Genomic DNA, 14,524 nt, shown 5'->3' on the forward strand with positions numbered 1-14,524 from the left:
AACACTTTATGTATGATTAGGTATAAAGGAAGCCTACCCTGTCATTTGAAGGGGTCTGCCTACAATTCAAGTGATCTCTTAACTATAAAATCAATTAAATTCCAAGTGAACAAGCAATCAAGCATTCATCAAGCATTGAAGGAGAATTCAAGTTAAAGCACAACATTCATGATCAATAGTCTGCATGACATCCTAAAACCTTGTGTGAGGATTCAAGAAAGATTCATCAAGGTATCATGTTGAATTTTAAGCATTTTTAGATTATATCTAAAGGGATCATTTTAAAGAGGGAGGAACAGGTCTTCTCGTAAAGATGTCTACCTCCAAAAATAGAGGAGATATTTAATAAAGATATCATCTTTTAAATTAAGAAATGGGTAGGAGATTAAGAATAAAAACCTTCCATATTGCACACTTCAAGGTATATTCAAACCTATTTGACCTAGGAAATCCCCCATCAACAAACCTATTTTCGTCATTTTGTGTGTAGGAAATTGATTCAGGAGTTACATGTGAAGAATTTGGCAAAGTAAATGATGACAATCAAAGTTAAATTGTATCTGTCTTGAAATCCTTTTATCCTGATGGCATTAAATTAAAGTTCTTTCTCTATTTTCTGGTGATCTTTGGAGCAGAGGTTGCTTTGCATTTACCTAGGATACATTTAACTTGTGTTGTATCTATGGAAATATGTATCATAGGTCGATGCAATGCAACCTCTGCTCCACCAATACCAGATAGAAGAAAAAGTACTTTAATTTAATGCAATCAGGATAAAACTCTTTCAAGACATATATTAGGTATAAAAGGAAGCCTACCCTATCATTTGAATGGGTCTACCTACAATTCAAGTGATCTATTAATTATAAAATCAATTCAATTCCAAGTGAACAAGCAATCAAACATTGAAGGAGAATTCAAGTTGGTGCAGGTGCATTTGGAAGACTAAAGGACTCAATGAAGCCATTAAAGACTTTTGAAGGTCTTAGGAGTGAAGAGCCAATCATTTATGATGTCTTAAGGTCCATTATGGCCTTTAATGATGAAAATTGTAATAATTTTGTAATTTGTCCTAAAAGGCCTAGTAAGCACCTTAGGACCAACAAAAAGATGTAATAGGAATTTATGGCTTAGGGAGTCTACAAGAGTTTAGGCAAGTTCAAAAAATCATTTCATGACCTTGTGTGTCATAAATTAAGATTTTTTGATCAAATGGTTGATGTAATGCTTTGTACGACAGAGAATGTTGGTGTACGGACTAAGACAAGCAATAACAGCAAATTTTTGTTTTCTTGAAATTTTTTGGTGTTTTGGCTTATGGTAAGTTTGTCTTGAGTGTGTATTTGAGTTCCTAATGTATTGAAGAGACCTTGAACATCTTATTTGCAAGGAAGATGCACTGATAATCCATTTGTCTCAGACTTTAGACTAGTTGCATTGACTATTCTAACATATTTGTGCAATTTAGCATTTGATTTGGTTGATTTACAATGAGAATGGTCATTCCATGAATGTAAAAGGCCTAATATTCACGAGATGGCACTCCTCTAACATGTAAAATAAATTACTAACAAGTTGATGTGCAAATTGGGTGGAGAGCCGGGGTGCTCACCAAAACAGTGAATGTAAGAGTGGAGAAATTGCTTGCTAAGGAGCAGCAGTAGCAAATCTCCCTTAAGGAGGGGCACATTTTATGATTGACAGTGTTTAGACATTTCAAATGAAAGGTGAATCCATCATCATTTGGATGGTATAGTGTTTGGAAGAGGGGTATATGAGAAACCCTACTTTTAAGGGTTTGTGAGAGGCTAAATAAGGGATTTTGCATCTAAGAAGGTTAAAACTTGTAAATAATTGCATTTCCTTAGTTTTGAATCATATACTTTCCAAAGAAACATTTTGATAGTAAATTCTGTGTACCATCCTAATCCAAAAAGCATTCATTTTGTCTACATCCGATAGTCATTGCTAAAATCAGTTTAAAGTTTATTCATTTAGGGACCTTTCATAAAATATTCTCAACTTACACACCATAAAAGGATCTTAAAATATTCATTGTTTATAATGATAAGAATTTGGTTGTTCCATACACCTTCCTTTACTATTTTAAAAATATCATCGACCAAAATATTGTGCAACAGTAGTATGGAGTGTATTTTGTATACACCTAAAAATGGTTTGAAGATAGTTAATTAAATACATACTTATTTGATTAATTCCCCTTCTCAATTAATTGAATTCACAAGCAATTTAATTAATTTCTTTATTCATCTACTAGTAAATAAATCTACATGATTTATTTATATAGTTCATCTCACATCCCCCTTTGATTAATTAATTTTAAATTAATTAATGTCTCCCCATATTAACCAATTCTTCTAATCCCTAATTAAGATTAAAATACTCAAGTTTGTTGAGATTAATTACCATTTTCCAATTATTTGAATTTCTAAATTCAAATGAGCACATGGCTCCTAACTTCAACCACCCATTCAATCTAATCTTGGGTCTAACTAACCCTATCCTATCTTGCACATTCTAACCTCCTTATCCTAACCTCTCATGGTGTGGATATTCTCTCATTGAGACACATGGAACTTTTGCCACATGTCTCCCCCCTTGGACACTTTCCCTCTCATGAGAAAGGCTCCTTGACACTTGTCACCATAGAGATGACAAGTGTCCCTTCCTCCAACCTCTTCTCCAACTTCCTCAATCTTGGCGCTTGATATCTTCAAATCAAATCTGGACCGTCGATTCCTACCACCTCAACTTTGGCCTTGGAAATCCTATAAATACCCCTCATTTTGGAGCAATATAGATCCCATCTCATTTCATCTTATGAATTGTTACTATAGGCACATCCCATCTCATATCAATTTAGGCATTGTTACTATAGGCATTTTGCATTTCACTTATCTAGTAATTAGCTTTGGATTTATCATAGCATGTTCATCTAGGTTATTAAATCATGCATTTCATATCATCTCCATAGTTAATCATGATCAATTATCTACTCAACTCTTGAGTTGTCATTTTGGAGGTCATTGCTCCGCTGAGAGCCCATTAATATAACACTTCCAAGGTCCTCAAGAATAGAGGAAAATGGGACATTTCAAGGAAGGCTTATGGTTTGCATCTTTGATTTAGTTTTCAATTAAGCTTTCAATTATGTTTTTATTGTCTCATTATATGTGTATGCCTAGTGTACTAACCACATTTTTAGCATCACATTAATTGGCGCCCACCGTGGGGCCTAGCCCCTTTGATCTTTAACAAGTTTTCTTGCAGGAAATTTCATTGACAGGTTGTTAGCTCTTTCGGAGTGCAGATTAGCTCTCTTGGGCTCCTGAATCACGTTCTTGGCTTCTTTTGTGGCATTCCGACACCTCAAATGGCATTTTTGGGAGATTCCTCAACTCTGTTTTTATGCTTTTCTGTACTTTAGCATTTTTAGTCTGTACTTTAGCATTTTTGGTATGTATGGTGGCATTTTTTGGTACATTTGGCAGCATTTTCAGTCTATTTGACAGCGCTTTTGGTTTGCAGAGTAGTGCTTTTGGTTTGGAGAACAGCGTTTCTGGTTTGCAGAACAGCGTTTTTGGTGTGCAAAGCAGCGTTCTTGGCACATATGATGGCGTTCTTGGTCAATTTGATGGCATTTTCAGTTTTTTATTAATTTTGCAAATATTGTATGTCGCATTCCTCATTTCTGCTTCTGGACTATCATTTTCTTGAACCTAATTTGCAAATTGTTGGTTTTGTAGGTACTTATTTCACCGTGAAAGACCAGAGTTATAAACTACTTCATCACCAAAGAATGCAATATAAACTACTAACTTTGTTTGTAGCTGCAGGATTTTGCACTTATATTTGTTAAATTAGGCACATAGACTAATTACAATGGAAATGAACAAACATGTCTTACGTGTCTTGATGATAGGCGAGTATGCTCTCACCTTTCTTAGGTGATCAGAAAGCTAGACTCATCCTTTGCTTTCAATTGCATATCTTTAGAGGGCCTGTCACAGTGGGAAAAAGTAATCACCTTGTGAGAATGACCCAAGTGAGTACAGCTGGACCTGAGCATTCCAACTCACTATAATAAATAGGCCTCTGATGATTACAGTCCTAGAGGATGGGATTATTCGAGTTTTCTCTTTGAGATCTCTCATATCGGGCATTTTGTAGGGCCTCACGGTCTTAATCATGTTTACATGACTACAACTTGTTTCGGTACCTTGTCAGGCTATAGGCCTCAATCATGCTTGCATGACTTCAAGGGGTAATTTCAAACAGAATTCCTGACTAAGAACTTTAAAATAGAAGCTACCCAATTCACCTCCGAAAGGGTGATAATCTTTGTGCAAGAGAGATAGTAACTCTCCCAAGACACTTGCCATATCGTGCCCCCATTAACGTTTGGAGTCGGATAATACAGTGTTGAGAATCCATTGCATGAGACTCAGTGGTTGTATTCTGATTAGCTATTGGGTGTGTACCTAAGTCAGCAAGCAAAGGTTTTCATTCTTAGCCAATCTCCTTAGGATAGACTGATTGATGTGTTTTTAACAATTAAAAACCTTTGAAACAAAAATATAATCTAATTTCTGTGTTTGTAAGTCAAATCAAGATATCATCCATTGAAATACAACAAACATTGAAAACTCAAACTTCAAACTATCCAATTCACAAGTTTTGCAGCAGATTAGCTCTTTCAGTCCAAACAATTGCATCTATGGTCCAAACAGTCGCATCTATAGTCCAAACAGTTGCACTTATAGTCCAAACAGTTGCACTTTCAGTCCAAACAGTAGCTCTTTTAGTCCAAACATTCACATCTAAAGATTAGCTCTGTCAGTCCAAACAGTCACACCTACGGTCTAAATAGTCACACTTATGGTTCAAACAGTCGCACCTACGGTCCAAATGGTTGCATTTCCAGTCCAAACAACAACTCTCTTGGTATGAATGTCAAGTTTCTCATATTTTAACATAAACTCTCCAAGGTTGAGCACAATTAGAGTTTCTGGTCTAAACAACAGAGTTCTTAGTCTAAACAATATCTCTCTTGGTCTAAAGGTTAGCTCCTTTGGTCTAATCAACAACTCTTATGAGTTGCATATCAAATTGCTCATGTTGCAACATTAAATCTCCTAATTTGTACTTGTTAGGTCTTAATCCATTGTCTGAGTCTGAAAATCACAAAGTTGGATCAAAATTGCAATCTCCTAAGTTCAAATACTTAATTTGCTAAGTCTACACATCATTATTTGAGCTTTAAAGTCATTCTATTGCAGAACAACATTTCTGGTCTTTTTGTCAACATTTTTGGTCTATTTTTCAACGTTTCAGGTATGCAGAGTAGCATTTCTGGTCAGTACAATAGCATTTTTGGTGCATTTGTCAGCATTTTTGGTAAGTTTGTCAGCGTTCCTGGTCCGTATAGCAACGTTTCTGGTAAATTTGTCAGTGTTCTTGGTCCGTATAGTAGAGTTCCTAGTCATTTTGTCAGTGTTTCTGGTAAACTGCATCAAAATCAGAAAACAAAAGCAACCCATTTCTCAAATAGTCAAACATAGAGACTAGGTCATCTTCTTGGGTCATTAAATCAGGTTATCTTCTGTCAAAAACAAACTCAAGAACAAGACACACAAAGGTCTCAAGTATTCACCTCAAACAAGTTAAAGATCAAACACCTTAAAGTGCATTATCACCCTCTTTGATAAACTGATCACTCAAACATAGTTTCTCATCAGGATCAATCATCCTTTATCACAAAACTACAATGCTTGATCAGAATAACCTCATTTTTTATCATAGGATATATCGTTCCTATTTGAACTTGGCCATATAAAAAATTCACAAAATTTGCACTCCAAAACTAAGATCGAAAAACTTGCCAACAACCAAATACTTGAAAAGATCATTTCCCCAACAATTGCTCACTTATTGCGACACATTAAGCAAGATTTAATCACAAAAAGATTCAAAACACAATGCCCATTTTCATTACAACGCAGAGACATAAGATCGCTGAAACATTGGAAATACCTAAAGATCATAGAGACATGGCATACCAAAGCAAAAGACAAGAACACATAACAAACCAACATATTAGAGAAATCAAACAAGTCCAGAACCAAAATCCAACCATGTCAAAAGTTAACAGGGATTCAAATACATATTTAAAGAAAGGTGGCTCTTTTATGCAACTATTAAAAGGATCCTTAAAAGATTTGGATGAGAAAGATCACAATCGTGCACCTATATCTAGCAATGGTTCATCCCCCCATAAGAAAATTGACTCTCCAAAGGCATCTATTCTGACACTTCTTAAAAAAGTGCGAAAAGCTTCCATAGCATCCTCACCAAATAATACACCCAAAGATGATGTTCCCCAAGGGATATCCATAATGGCCATCAAACCTATTTCAGAGGATCCTATTCAAAGCCCATCTACTTCATATCCAAGCATTGATTCCTTACAACATCCCCATAGCGTTTCCTTGCAAATTGAAGTCCTCATTCACAAAATGCTCATTAAACGTGTCCTAATAGATGGGGGAGCTAGCTTAAATATTTTCTCATTGAGTCTTGTCCATGTTCTAGATTATTCAGAAGATGCAGTTGATTCCCGGAAAAAGATCACCATCAAAGCACATAATGAAGAAGCGCATTCCTCTAAAGGAATTGTGATGTTACCCATCAAAGTGGGACCTTTGTAGAAAGATACACCATGCCAAGTTCTAGACATGGAATTACCATACAACATACTCTTGGGAAAACCATGGATACATGATCTGCAAGCTATACCATCAACATGTCATCAGTGCTTAAAATTTCCCTACAATGAGAAGGAAATCACTATCTCAGTAGACTCAAATCCATTGCAGTGTTGGAGCAATCTAAAACTGGCTCAAGAGGTCATAGTTTCACATAACAAAGAGGCAACATATTCAAGCAGTACACAATCCAAAGAACAATCATTTGCATCAATTCTATCAAGCATGGAAGAACAAATATAGCTAAAAGATCAAGGGAACAAAGAATATTCATTATCATGGAACAACAAACAAGAGCAACTTGAAATTGAAAGGGAATAAGTAGATGTAGGTGTTGATGTAGTTCACACGTATGCAAAACAAATGTTAGGAACTAGCCTACTTGAATCAGAATCACATATGGCTAACATGGACTTAACCGAGGACGATCAAGATTTTCTTGTACGAGGTCATTCTGATGAGAGTATCATCCTAGACATGGAAATACCTACTGAAAGCTCTGAAATCTCTATCATGACTCCCAATATCTCTGAAACATATCAACCTGAAGATCCTTTATCCTTAAGCTATCCTAAACCTATGGACTGGGAAAATGAAGGACATACTGACATTGAGACCTTACCTAATGACCATGCCATATCCTTATAACTTAATGAAATCCAACCTACAACAACTTTCACCAGGGATTCCGCTAATGTATCTTCTAATCAAGTGGGTGCCAAATCTCCTAGTCGCAAAAGTGAAAATCAAGAAAACAATATCAGGTCTAATATTGAAAACCATTTATTGGCAACATTGGACCGAGAAAAAGTAAAAATAAAGGATGCATCTAATGATGAAAACCTCCTCGAGGCACCGAAAGATGGGAGATTTGACACCTTACAGGTGTACTATCAAGAAAAGTCATCTATCTTAATGGAGCTAGCAGTTATCATTGACACAATTGATCTACATCCAACAACAATCTCTTTATCAGAACCAACAAGGAAAAGATATTTGGAATCCGTCAAAAGATGGCAAATCAATTTTACCTGGTCATATGTAGACATTCTAGGGTTGGATCCAGATCTTACAATACATCATCCAAATATCAGTCCAGGAGCAGACATCAATAGAGGAACACAACATGGATCAAAAGCAGACATCAATAGAGGAACACAACATGGATCAAAAGCAGACATCAATAGAGGAACACAACATAAATCAGGAAAAGGCATTCTATTTATCAAAATGGCTACAGAATGGAACATTAAACAACTTCAAGTCTTTGGAGACCCTCAGCTCGTCATCAATCAAATCAATGATGACTATCAAACAAAAGAGGAAAAGTTGATGCCTTACAAAAAGATGGTGGATGATATCAAGAAATATTTTGTTGAAATCACTTTTGAACAAATTCCAAGAAATGATAACAAAGCAGTAGATGCCATGGCCACACTTGTTTCTTTATTACAAACACAAGAAAATCAAGAGCGTTATGAATTCTTGGTTGAGGCATTGTCATACCCTTCTCATAATTATCCAGATTCCCAAACCATCTGCCAACTTATTGGACATGATTCCTCCCGCTATGGCCAAACTTACACATACCTGAGAGATAACACCTTACCTCTTGACCTATCAAAGAACCAAAAGAGAAACTTTATTCACCAATCCTCCCATTATACTCTCATCGTAGATACCCCATTTAAATGAGGTCTAGATGGTACTCTCTTAAGATGTCTTGAACAAGAAGAATCTGAGAAGGCCTTAAATGAAGTCCATAATGACATTTGTGGCACTCATTCAAGTGGTCTTACCCTTTCGAGAAAACTCATACGCTTGGGCTATTATTGGCCAACTATGGAATGAAACTCTTTTCAGATAGCTAGAATATGCAAACAATGTCAGATCCATGGAAACTTGATCTATGCACCAACACAAGAACTTCATGCTTTAGCAACATCTTGGCCAAACTGCCAATCGGGACTTGATCTAGTACTAAAGGAAAATCCACGAAATCAGTCAGATCGAGAAAATAAAGGAAAATTTGAACCCAATTGGTTAGGTCCATTTGTGGTCACAACAATATTTGGGTCAGGGGCATATCAGCTATCAACACAAGATGGAGATCAGCTCGAGGAACCCATCAATAGCATGCACCTGAAGAAGTTCTATGTCTGAAAAAGCAGAAAAATCAAAAAACAATGAAAAAACAGAAAAATCCAAAAATAGTGAAAAAGCAGAAAAATCCAAAAAATAGTGAAAAAGCAAAAACAAAAAAAAATCAAATATGAGAAAAAGTGCAATAAAAATAGATGGTGAAAACCTGGCAAACCGGCGCTATCTATCGGCTAGCTCTGCCATCTATTGGTTCACGCATTCTTCCGCTTGCATTCACTTCCATCCGCATTGTTCATATCCATCATAAAGCCTTTGTACATACGCAGGCATCCCAGGTGATTTCTCGTCATGGTTTGGATCATTGTGTATATCATAATAAAGGTTGTTTCTAGGCTAGGGGCAAAATCCTGAACCTAGCTGGGGGAAAAAGTTTAGATCATTTTGAGCTTAATCAAATAGGTAGAACAACAGTTAGACAACACTTGTCAAGCAAAAAACTGAGACACATCCAACGTTGAACATAAGATCACATTGTCAACCATTAAATATCAGATATTAATCTAAACATGACAAAACACATATCAATGGATGATATATCTTGACTCATGATTTTAACACTTTGGCAATAATGGTTCAACTATTTTATTTGGATTTTCGCTATCATGATTTTTGAGTAACTCTAGGATGTCTTGGACTAGAGGAACGAGGAAGGAACATGATATTTTTCTTGTCTATTGTCTGTAAATTAATCATTAATATGTGCAAAGTTGTCTAAGGAAATGATCATCAGAATATCATGGAAGACATTTCGGACTTGCATATAGAAATGGTTAATATTGCCTGTTTTACGCAAGCAACACTTTGGTCATCTTGGTTCAATTATACCTCGATGCTTGTGCTAACTTGCAATATCAAAACCCAGGAAAGTAGTGCTTAGGTCATCATGGTTCAATTATACCATTGATGTTTGCACTCACTTCCCACATTTTAAAGGCTCAATGATGAAACAAAGCAATGACTCCATGACCGGTCCGATCATTGCATTGCATTACATTTAAGGATAGATTTGCATTTCATTCTGCATGGGATCACAATGCTCATCTTTTCCAAGGCCAAAGCTAACATGGTGTTATCTCTCGTATTACGTGATTGAGTACATTGGACAATAACAAAAATAATCAATTCATTCATCCTGCATGATAAGTTAGTTCATCTCATGTAACCATTGCATACCAAGGCATCATTCATATAAAGCATCAAATCTTTCATTCATTTAGTAAGATCATTCCATGATATTCATCAAATCTCAAATCATATAAAATAACACCATTACATTGCATTGCATCCATCTCATATTAACATGCATGAGAAAATCATAAAAATATCATAAACATAAAAAGCATTGCAATCGCACATACATCACATAGAAATTATGAGCATCACCATACATATTTGCATACATCATGTAAATACTACATCATCATATATCCATCATCCAGAATTCATAAGCATATAAAAATTAAAGCATACATCAAGCATACGTCATGAAAATAAACTACACATCATAATCATATGTCAAATAGAATGCATCCATCATCTCATAGGTCATGTAGAGCGAATAGGATCGACTGCATATCATATCATCAAAACAAAATCAATGTCCAAGGTACAATGATATCACAAAATATATGAAATACATCACAAATATACATCGCGGGAATCATCAATATCTCATCACAAAAGGGTGTGTACATGAATACATCACTGTCTCATATCAGTGTGACCACTAAGACGTGGAGCAAAAAATCAAAAATAATCAAATCATCAAAAAATCAGAATAATCAAATCAATTAGTAATCATCAAAAATCGAAAAATCGTCACAAATTTCCAAAAATCATCAAAAATCAAAAATCATCAAAAATCAAAAAATCATCAAAAATAAAAAATCATCAAATATCGAAAAATTGAAAAAAATAATAAAAAAATATTAAATAAATAAATAAACATCCCCCCCCCCCCCTCGTGGTGGTGCCCGCGGCGCTAGCAGTGCCAACGGTGGCGCCCAAGGTGCCGCCCACAGCACTCGCAACACCCGTGGTGGTGCCCAAGGCGCCGTCCGTTGCACTTGTAGTGCCTGCGGTGGCGCCCAAGGCGCCGCCCGCTGTGCTCGCAGTGCCCGCAGTGGCCCCCAAGGCGCCTCCCGCGGCGCTCGTAGCGCCCACGGTGGCACCGCCCGCAGCACCGGAGGAGCCCTCAGTGGCACTTGTGGCCTCCACCTCCGCCCTCCTTTCCTCCGCTCCGCCCTCTGCTTCACCCCGCGCCACTGGCTGACCATCCCCCCCAAAAAAAAAAATTTCAAAAATGACATTTTTTTTGAAAATTGCAAAAATCAAAAACAAAAATTTTTAATGTATTTTGTTTTAGAAAATACATGCATGCATAAAAATTTTTGGGAGGCGTATGGATTTTTTTTTTTAAATCTGGAAAAACCCAATGCAAATCTTATGCTACTCCCCCAAATATGCCAACATCAGCATATATGAATCTTCCTACAACAGGATATCAACAAAATGTCAGTTCTTTATCTCATTTGATCCTTTCTATCATGTCTTATACAGGCTGAATCCTTCCTGAAACCAAACATTTGATCAAGTCTTATACAGGATATATCATTCCTAAAACCAGACGCTTTGATAATCTTTGTCTTATACAGGAGGTGCCATTCTTGAAACCAGACTTGATCGTGATCTTATCAATCCTATCAATTCAATCAAATTCTATCAATCATCACATCAAACCACATCAAAGTGATCGAAGAACTCACACTTTCATCAACCACAGTTGCAGGAATCATCCAATAGTCTATCAGGAAATCAATTTCGCAAAGATCCAAAAAAACTCCAAAGGTCAATTATCTCAATTGATCTCCCGAGGGGGCATCATCGTACCTCATATCTATCAATCAGTGTCTGGGGCATCATATCGGCATCATATCATCTTAAACATCGAATCAACATCATATCAAAATTTATCATCTCCAAGATCGAAACAACATCATATCAAGATTTATCATCTCTAAATCAAAACAATATCATATCAAAACCAAATCCGCATCAAATCAAGATCAAATCTGCATCCTATCGGAATCAATATCAGCAACATCATAAATCGAGTTTTGTTTGAACCAACGTGTCGTCACACATCGCTTCAAAGAGGGGCAAAATGTATACACCTAAAAATGGTCTGAAGATAGTTAATTAAATACACAGTTATTTGATTAATTCCCCTTCTCAATTAATTGATTTCACAAGCAATTTAATTAATCTCTTTATTCATCTACTAGTAAATAAATCTACATGATTTATTTATATAGTTCATCTCACATCCCCCTTTGATTAATTAATTTTAAATTAATTAATGTCTCCCCATATTAACCAATTCTTCTAATCCCTAATTAAGATTAACAAACTCAAGTTTGTTGAGATTAATTACCATTTTCCAATTATTTGAATTTCTAAATTCAAATGAGCACATGGCTCCTAACTTTAACCACCCATTCAATCTAATCTTGGGTCTAACTAACCCTATCCTATCTTGCACATTCTAACCTCCTTATCCTAACCTCTCATGGTGTGGATATTCTCTCATTGAGACACATGGCACTTTTGCCACATGTCTCCCCCCTTGGACACTTTCCCTCTCATGAGCAAGGCTCCTTGACACTTGTCACCATAGAGATGACAAGTGTCCCTTCCTCCAACCTCTTCTCCAACTTCCTCAATCTTGGCCCTTGATATCTTCAGATCAAATCTGGACCGTCGATTCTTGCCACCTCAACTTTGGCCTTGGAAATCCTATAAATACCCCTCATTTTGGAGCAATATAGATCCCATCTCATTTCATCTTATGCATTGTTACTATAGGCACATCCCGTCTCATATCAATTTAGGCATTGTTACTATAGGCATTTTGCATTTCACTTATCTAGTAATTAGCTTTGGATTTATCATAGCATGTTCATCTAGGTTATTAAATCATGCATTTCATATCATCTCCATAGTTAATCATGATCAATTAGCTACTCAACTCTTGATTTGTCATTTTGGAGGTCATTGCTCCGCTGAGAGCCCATCAATCCAACACTTCCAAGGTCCTCAAGAATAGAGGAAAATGGGACATTTCAAGGAAGGCTTATGGTTTGCATCTTTGATTTAGTTATCAATTAAGCTTTCAATTATGTTTTTATTGTCTCATTATATGTGTATGCCTATTGTACTAACCACATTTTTAGCATCACATATTTCATCTATTTTATGCCCAAATATTTCATCATACCACTTTCTTTTCAAAGGTGACTGATCGATTGCATTGTTTGGGTAATGCATTCCAAATAGATACAGTTGCATACCATTTATCTATCTTGAAAGCCTTTTATCATGATGGCATTAAATTAAAGTTCTTTCTCTATTTTCTGGTGATCTCTATATCAGAGGTTGCTTTGCATCGACCTGGGATACATTTAACTTGTGTTGTATCTACAAAAATATGTATCCTAGGTCGATGCAATGCAACCTCTGCTCCACCAATACAGATAGAAGAGAAATTACTTTAATTTAAAGCCATCAGGATAAAATGCTTTCAAGAAATATATTAGGTATAAAAGGAAGCCTACCCTGTCATTTGAAGGGGTTTACCTACAATTCAAGCGATCTCTTAATTATAAAATCAATTCAATTCCAAGTGAACAGGCAATCAAGCATCCATCAAGAATTGAAGGAGAAATCAAGTTAATAAAGATATTTAATAGAGGAGATATTTAATAAAGATATCATCTTTTAAATTAAGAAATGGGCAGGAGATTAAGAATACAAACCTTCCATATTGCACACTTCAAGGTATATTCAAATTACAAGTTACATTTATAGGGTCTGTCCTATTCGAGCTAGCTACTATTTCAACACATTCTAACACATGTATCTATTTCTATGCAATAATTAGTAGTAGCTACATAGACTAGCATGGTACACAATTTATTTTCTAATAGTGCCCTTCATATGCAATTCTTTCAAGATTATTTAGGTGTATCTACCTTCTTAGGTTATGCAAATGGAGATTAGATTAGGTTATGTATCTACTTTCTTTCTCTGTAATTCTCACTGTGTTTAATAAATTTTATCCCTTTGGTGAAAAGAAGGAGGTTGATGATAAATATCTATGTTGTCTATTAGTTGATTCCCATGACAATAAGTGGTTAATGCTAATACAAAGTAACACTAACAGGAAACTTTGATGACAATCTAATACACATCACTGTTGAACTTACCCCTGTCTCATATAACCCTATGTTGGATAGGCCCCACCATAATTAGAAGATCCTAATTACTACTATCCTAAACCTTGCATTGACCATCATAATTTCACAGTGAGTTGAGTTAATTAGTCCATTAGCGAGATTGGGAAAGAGTTTGGTATTGAGTTAGGTGTTGGTGGAAGGTTTAAGGAGGTACACTATCATCATAATTAATGTTAGAGAGTTTTGTGTGAAGAATAATGGCCATGAAAGGAGTGACTATCCTAAGTTCTTGAGACAGTCACAAAAAGTGAGTGTTGCAGCAGTGAATCTTCCTTTGACCTT

The 14,524-nt window shown here is 35.9% G+C and overlaps 1 pseudogene; it reads left to right on the top strand.

Moving 5' to 3' along the window:
* Nucleotides 1-3,483: 3,483 nt before the first annotated feature.
* Nucleotides 3,484-14,524, top strand: part of LOC131061547 (uncharacterized) — a 33,680-nt pseudogene continuing 22,639 nt past the window's right edge.

This window comes from Cryptomeria japonica, chromosome 8 (assembly GCF_030272615.1).
Source record: "Cryptomeria japonica chromosome 8, Sugi_1.0, whole genome shotgun sequence".
Classification (NCBI taxonomy): Eukaryota; Viridiplantae; Streptophyta; class Pinopsida; order Cupressales; family Cupressaceae; genus Cryptomeria; species Cryptomeria japonica.